This window comes from Ambystoma mexicanum, chromosome 11 (genome assembly GCF_040938575.1).
Source record: "Ambystoma mexicanum isolate Mex_15411 chromosome 11, UKY_AmexF1_1, whole genome shotgun sequence".
Taxonomy (NCBI): Eukaryota; Metazoa; Chordata; class Amphibia; order Caudata; family Ambystomatidae; genus Ambystoma; species Ambystoma mexicanum.
The window spans coordinates 119425665-119433468 of NC_090934.1; positions in this window are offsets into that span (position 1 = coordinate 119425665).

Consider the following 7804-nt stretch of genomic DNA (forward strand, 5'->3'; position numbering starts at 1 on the left):
ACCACGTGAAGTGTCTCTGGCCAGGACTGTGGAGATTCATGTGTGGCATTCTCTTTTTCTATAGTCATAATCTAGTATAAGAAATCCCATTTGTCTTTTAAAAGCACATTCCTGTTTTCCCTTTCTTGCGCCTGTCTCAGAAAAATGACCTCCACTAAAATGTCCATAAATTATTCAATTTTTGTGCTAGAATCAAAATTTCAACGTCCGATTGTAGCTAACACCCACAGTTTTAATTCACATCCCAAATCCCTCCAGTTCTCCCATAATCATGATTATCGCGCACGGAAAAGGTTGCCCCGAATTTTCATTTAGGGAATTTCAGACACGTGTAAAACAGCTTTTGATTGCTTCCGACCTCAGTTTTAAGATTTCACATTGCTTCTTAGTATTAAATCATTGCTAATGTTTGTCTGCAACTATCCAAAGAGGCTTCCATAAGAATTTAAACAATTTCAGCAATTTAGCCCATATTTAGTGTTTTGCACATTCCATTCAAGATAACTTTAAAACCCATTTTTTTATTTTTTATTTTTTTATTTTACTTGATTCAATTTACAAAAGAAATGTTTACAAGAAAATAGACATTTCCCCTCGTTCCCTACTTTAAATTGTATGTTCCAACCCAAAGGTAAGTATCGATCCAGAGCGAAGGAAAAAAAGCGAGAAAGAAAGAACGATTCCTTGACACCCGACTGGTTGTGGTCCTGGGTGACATAGCGATGGAATGGTCCATGGCCCTTCCAGTCTGGGAGTAGATAAGATAGGAAAGGGTCTCCAACTGGTCTCATTCCTGGATTTCAAGTTTCAGGTTCGTGAAAAATTGTGAGACCGCAATCACATAAGAGGTGTTGTCTCCCTCTATTAGTTTATTCCACCAGTCCTCTTCTCCACAAGTGGTCGACTCCTTGAATATGTGGCCAAGATGTCTACTTCTCAGGTCCGTCAGATTTGTACATGTCAGTAGTAGATGTCTCAGTGTCTCAATTTGATCTGTTTTTTCACAGAAACGACAGCTGTTTTCCAGTGAAATTGTTCTTATCGCTCTGATTTCATTTGTAGGCAAAAGGTTCATTCGGAAGCGCATAAACGTATTTCTTGGACGTCTGTTTGGGAACTTTTTTAGATAGTTTGACATATCATTTATACCTCTTGTTGTTGGCGGCTGGTGGTTTATTAATTTGCTTCGGTTTTCCAGAGATGTCGTCTGAATCCAGTCTCGTTCCCACAATTTTTGTTTATCTGGATTTTGTATCAGTTCTTCCTCCGAGCTATGTATCTCGTCCAAAGATTTTTGATTTTTTTGTCTCCCAGTTCATCAGAAGGTTACTTCTATGATCTTCAAGTTCAGCAGCACAGATAATAGTAGCTACATATGGACATTTGCTGGTTTTAATCTTTCTGTATAGCATTATTGTATTTCTTACCACCATCGACTCTAATGATTGTAGTCCCAGTTCTTGACGTATAGTTGAAACAGGCGTCGATGCTGGTAGGTTCAATGTGCTTCGCCAAAAGAGCCCTTCAATATGCTTCCAGAATTTTCGCGTGATCATCAGCATTGCATCTGCTCCGTATATTAGGGATGGTACCACTTTTCCCTTATAGAATAGTGTCAAGGGAATTATTGTGAATTTACAGAATCTTCCGTCTATCATTTTAGCCTGAGTGGCCAACTTCTTTGTTTTTTCCAAGAGATGTTCTTGCATTGGGCACTCTTGTTTGTTATTGCTAAGGATTGCCCCTAGGTACTTAAATTCTTTCACCTGTTCGATCTTCTTCCCTTCCAAAGTCCAACTGAAGTTGTCAGTACGTGGGTTATGTTTTTCCATGACCATGACTTTGGTTTTAGTTTTATTGATTTCCAGATTGTTCTTCTTTATATAAGCTGACAACTCGTTTAGTTGGCGCTGAAGTCCAATGGGTGTGAAATCCAATAAAATAAGATCGTCTGCGTAGAGTAATCTAGAGATCTTAGATCTTCCTACTGTGGGTGGAAATGAGCGGATCTCTAGTTCGCCATCTTTAATATCCCAGAGGTATGAATTGAATAGCGTCGGGGCAAGAGGGCACCCTTGCTTTACTCCTCTAGCCGTGGTGATTTGTTATGAAAGGTGCCCTGCTTGGTTTAGATGTATTCTAATTGAAGTGTTTTGATGAAGAGCTCTAATGGGTTCCAGGATCCCTTCCGGGCAGCTTTTTGTTCTTAGTTTTTCCCATAGGATTTCCCGGTTGACCTGGTCGAAAGCCTGGACCAGGTCAACAAATGCCAGATGGATTTTTGGGCTTCCTTCGTGGATCTTACTTTTTAAGATGCTTAACAGCAAGATGTTTAAAGCTGTCCCTGCATCCTTCACAAACCCAGATTGAAGTGGATCTTCATTGCCCGAGGTTCTTGCCCAGTTTTGAAAGTTTTCCAGGAGTAGTGAGCCAACGATTTTTCCAACAAAATCGAGGAGAGCTATTGGGTGATAGTTCTTAGGTTCCTCTCTAGGGCTGTGTTTATATTTCGGCACGATAATTGCCGTAGTCCAGGTGGGTATGGATCTATGGAATGTACAATTCTTTATTACTTCATGGATAAATTCCACCCATTCTTCTTTATTTTCTTTTAAGTCGGCGTTTGTGATGCCGTCTGGGCCCGGGGCCCTCGAGTTGTTTAAACGGACAAGTTTTCTCATGATCACGTCCCGCTCCCATGTTGTCGCCCAGGAGATGTTTGAGGGAGCTGATGTTGTTGTGTTTTGCCATCCAACTTTCTGGAATAAATTACTGAAATGTTTCATCCAGGCCTCTTCTCCGACAAAATTATTTATTGCGTTTGATCGGGTTCCCGAAGTTGTTCTTATCAAAATCCAAAAATCTCTGGATTTCCTGCTACATATCGTACGAAGCATTGCAGCAGCGTCTGCCTGGGCAATTGTTGCTCTATGAAGCCATAACCAGCTTTTATAAGACATTTCTGCAACTTTTACTTGGTTCTTCATCTCAGGGGTATTTATTTTTCTTGCAAGACGTTTGAATTTTCTTAATTTTTTTCTCTCCTCCACTATGCATTTGTTAAATTCGTGTATATGGTTTTTTATCTCACGGTTGGGCCACACTTTTTTTTTTCATATGTTATTAATAATGGACGATAATCAATGTTGTCTTTTTCTATTGTCGATCCACTTTGTCGATTTAATTTGCATATGGCAGTATATGTAGTTGTTAGTTCTTCCACTGCCTTCAGTGACATTCTTAGTCTTGTGCCTCCTTTGCACTCCTCAATCTCAGCAGTCATTGTTGGTCTGAGAGTCCTTATATGTGTCCATTTTGCCTTTAATAAATTGTGATCACTATTAGATGTTTTTACCACCTCGAAATCGACCATAATCCTCAGCATTTCATTAGACACAAATATGTGGTCTAAATTTGCCTTCTGGTTGTTTCTTTCCCATGTCGGAATTGCTGGGCCATCACTAAGCATCGTTGTTTCTAAACTTTGGAAGTCCCATGTTGACATCACCCCCTTCCATAGGTGGCCTCAGACCATGTTTAGGGGAATTTTTTTCACAGTTCCCTTAACAATTTTATTTTTAGGGCAGACTGCGTTCAGGTCCCCACAAAGAATAATACATTTCGGGGCCCATTCTAAGTGTATTTTTTCTAATATGCTGTTTCGTGTTTTCAGAAAGTCTTCATTCTTAATTGCCGCAGGATTCCAGTAGGTATTTATCAAGACAATTATTTCGTATTTTGCGATTTTTTGATTGTTGGTGTCTACCGATGTTTTTGTCCATCTTAAAATGGATACTTGGAAGTGGGCATTAGAGACTTCTGTTTTTATATGTTGGATGTATGATCTAATGGCTGTCATTAAACCTGACGCTGGTCGACCCTTGCCGGAAAAGGTTGCTGGGGCTAGGAAGGTTTCATATCCCTCCAAAAAGGGTTTGTGAGTCAGCCATGTCTCTTGGAGACATAAGATATCAAACTCCCCCAGATTGACGTCACTTTCTGCCAGGAGGTGGTTGAAGCCTCTGGTGTTCCAACTTCCCATTACGATGGTATCAGTCTCATCTTCCGTCCCTCCTCCCAGCACTTGGTCCGTGGACTCCCTAATTTCTCTGGATGTCTAACTCTTCTTACTTAGTGCTTTCGAGATCCACGACCATCTCGCGACCACACCTTCTTCTTCATCCTGAGGGGTGTTTGTTGGTGTTGATCCGTTTTCCCTTGGTAGATCTTCTTTTGGAAATGTTATTGTCAGGCTCCGAGAGAGGCCCTTGGGGAATCTTCCATTATTTAAAGGGTCCAAATAAGGAGTTTTCACTGTTTCTGCAATTGTCCAGTTTCCTCTTTGGGTCGTCTTCTCCTCTGTGTCGAGCTGTATTGGTTTCGAGAGCTTAGCATCTTTCTGTGTCGCCCTTTCCTTGGTTCTCCATAAGGGGCCTTTTGAGCGTGCCTGCACTTTCTCCAGTTTAGATTGTTCACTTTCTTGTGTTTCCCGTTTGTTGTTTTCATGATCCAGATGTTTATTTCTTGAGTGGTACTGACACAGATCATATCCCAACATTTGGAAACTTTCCTGTTCCGCTGTTATCATGGCCCTAATTATTGGAGATGGAATGTGCAAATAGACACAGTCTCTTTTACCCGACGTACTGAATTCCACAAATCTGATATCACCCGAATTGATCTGTCTCAGATTTGGTATACATTTCATGAGGGCCAGTGTGTTCTTCCTGTTCAATACCAATTTATCTTGTGAGTCACCTACACGTTCCAGTTTGAAGGACCTTTCACTTCCAATTTTTTTGCTGTATGGAATATAAACCTCTTTCTCGTTTTCTGAGTTGTTATTTCTTTTGTTTCTTAATATTCTCTCAAGACTAGAGTCTCTTTGATTTCTTTTTCGAGTATATTCTGTCTTTAGCTTGTTAACAGATTTAACTTCCTCCCGGGTCTGGTTTTTTGAGGTTCTTTTTGGGCTTTGTGACCTGCTTCTATGATTCCTATCCCTTGGGTTGCATTCTTTCTCTCTGAATGGGGATCCTTTTTTGTTTCTTTCTCTTGTTGGCGTTATATCCCTTACGCTGGCCGCTTGAACCCCAGCAACCTTTTCACGCCGTTCTTCTAGGGTGAGAAAGGGGCTGTTTTTGTCTTTTTCTACCATTTCGCTATTTTTAACTTCACGTTCTATTATCTCACCTTCCAATTGGTGCATCTCTAGACTGGGGTCTATGTCCCCGCTTTCGTCAGAGTACACCGACAAGTCCATAATGTCAATGCTTTCTTCGTGGTCTTCAGTGTCCTGTTTGCATACAGTTGACGGTGTGACTTGAACTGGTTTTTCCCCAGTTGGGAGTTCTACTTCGCGAAAAAACACTGATCGCTTTTTCATTTGTTCATTTGACTGCGTTTTTATTTCCTGGGGATTACAATCTTCTTTTGCTGTCTTGGTATGAATTTGGTTTCTTTCTAACGTAACTACCCTTTGTCCGGCTTTGTTTACGTTTGTTTTTCCATTTTCAAAAAGCAGGTATGTTGGTTGTTCCCTTGTTTGTAATTTAGAATGTTTTGACTCCGAGTTCTCGTTTTGTGATTTATGTTTTTTGCGCCTCAGTTTGAGGCTCTCTTGTTCCTGCGTCCTCTGCCGATGTTGTACTTAGCCCATCTTTTTCCAATGTCAAAACGACACACCCGTTTGAAGGCTGTTTCTTAATTGGTCCCTTCAGTTTTCCCCCTTGTTAGTTTCGTACTTTAGTTTGGGGGACTTTCTTGAGTTCTTCTCTGGGATTTCAGAGGGAGATGTCGCTCTCTTTTGTCATTTGTAGTTCACCCGACTGGTCTCCTGGCTCTCGATCCGGTTTGTTTCTGACTTCTTTTAGTGTGTCCTCAGTCTGAGTAGTGATTGAGTTATTTTCCTGGTTACACCTCAACATTTCTATGTTGGTTTGTTGACCAGAATCTCTGTTTATTATGTTATTGGGAGCATGGGGTTTTCCCCCCTTAATTCCATAGCCGTAATAAAACCTTCAACATAGATCATTTTCGTGTGGAGCATTGCTACCAAGGTTAATTGGTCCTTTAGAGTATCATGTATGGACTCATACAATTTGCAGAATGGGTTCATTGCGATATTTATTGCTGATATTATAGCAAGAATGTCGTTTTTTTTATTTTTTATTGTTAGTTCCTTCTCGTTGTCGGTGGTCACCGTTGAGGATCTTCTATTTCGCCTTGGTGTACTGTTCTCATTGTTCTCTGTCTAGTTCAAAGATCTTCTATTTTGTGGGGGGGAATCTTGTGTAAGGACCTGGTGTGGAACTATGGCCAAAATCGTTAGCCCTTACGGATTTTTCCCTTTGGAGTTCCTCTTCTGTAGTTTTTGTTTTTTCTAAAATGTTATCTTGATTTTTCCTCCCTGATACACCATTCGGTGACAGATCCCTTGGGTTAATTCTCACTTGAGGTATGATTTTGTCTTTCGTTGAAGTTGAAACAACCTTTTCGACAGCTGGGATCTCCTGTGGTGGATCCCTTATGAGGATCTCACTCTCCCTCGGGGCACTTTCGTCTATTATCCCCACACTGGGCACCTTTGTTGTGTGTTGGTCGATCTCGTTAATACTGTCGAGTGCGATGACCCCTTTAGATGTACAGGAGCTCCCTTTAGCCGGTAGTTTCTGTTTCACCGTAGAACAATCGCTCAGATCTTCATGTGTTTTCTTAATTTGTATGTTATTTTGGGGTGGCAGGTTCATGCCGGGCGACACCCCCTGAAATTCTGGATCTTTCAAGTATCGAATTCCTGGTTTTAAGGCAGCTCGAGGGGAGGCTGTTCTCATCCCTGACCATACGAACCTTGGCTCTTGTGTACTGTCTCTTGTTTGGGAAATATCTCCCTCCAGTAACTCAGCATCTGATAGTTCCTCCCTTTGGCCATATGAGTCCATCGATGTTTTTTTGAAAAATCTGGCTACTGAGTTTACAGAGTGCTTGTTTGCTTTTAATCTGAATTTGGCTTTCCTCACCGTTCTTTTAGGTTGTGTCCCTAAGGTGTTTTCCTGAGATGGTTTCCCATTCTCAATTGATGATTTTGATTGGCTGCCACTTTGTTTTTTAACAGATTTTTTTTAAATGTTGTTTGATAGCGGTTCCCTTGGTATTGTACCCTCCTCACTCTCGTGGGGTACATTATGTACTTGCGGGTAACCAATATTCTCGGAATTATTGTCACTTAAAAGGACATCCTTTTCTATGTTTACTGAGTCCTCCTTATATGGCTCTTGTTGTTGACTATTTATTTCTGAGACAGGTTCGTCGCAAATGGTAATTGTATTTGTATTCTTCGAGTCGTCTGTTGTTTTTTTCCCCTCATTACATGTAGGTGGGGGAACGTGGTTTTGAGCGTGACTGTCACCCGAGTCTTCCCTCAATTCTTCAGTCAGTGTTTCCATTACTGAAATCTCCCCTGTGTTCACACTTTCTTCTAAAAACAATTCATCCGTTGTCGTCACAGTGTCCGGACTCTTCAGGTCAGAACATGACCTCGGCGAGTGAATCTCTGTGACGATGTCGATTCGGGAGTTTGTGCTCACATTCGCAATTTGGGTCCGTTGCTCTCCCTGGAAGGCTTCCCCGTGCTCGTCCCCTCCTGCTCGACTCTCATTCGCCGGCGAGTGCGCTGTAACACCGGAGGCGGGCCGGGTGACTTCTCTCCCTCTGGCGTCCGCACAGTGTTTCGCTAGCCTCTCCCTCAGCGCGGACACCTCTCCCTCGTCCGCTGCCCTTGTGTCCTTCTCCGGGGCTTTCATGT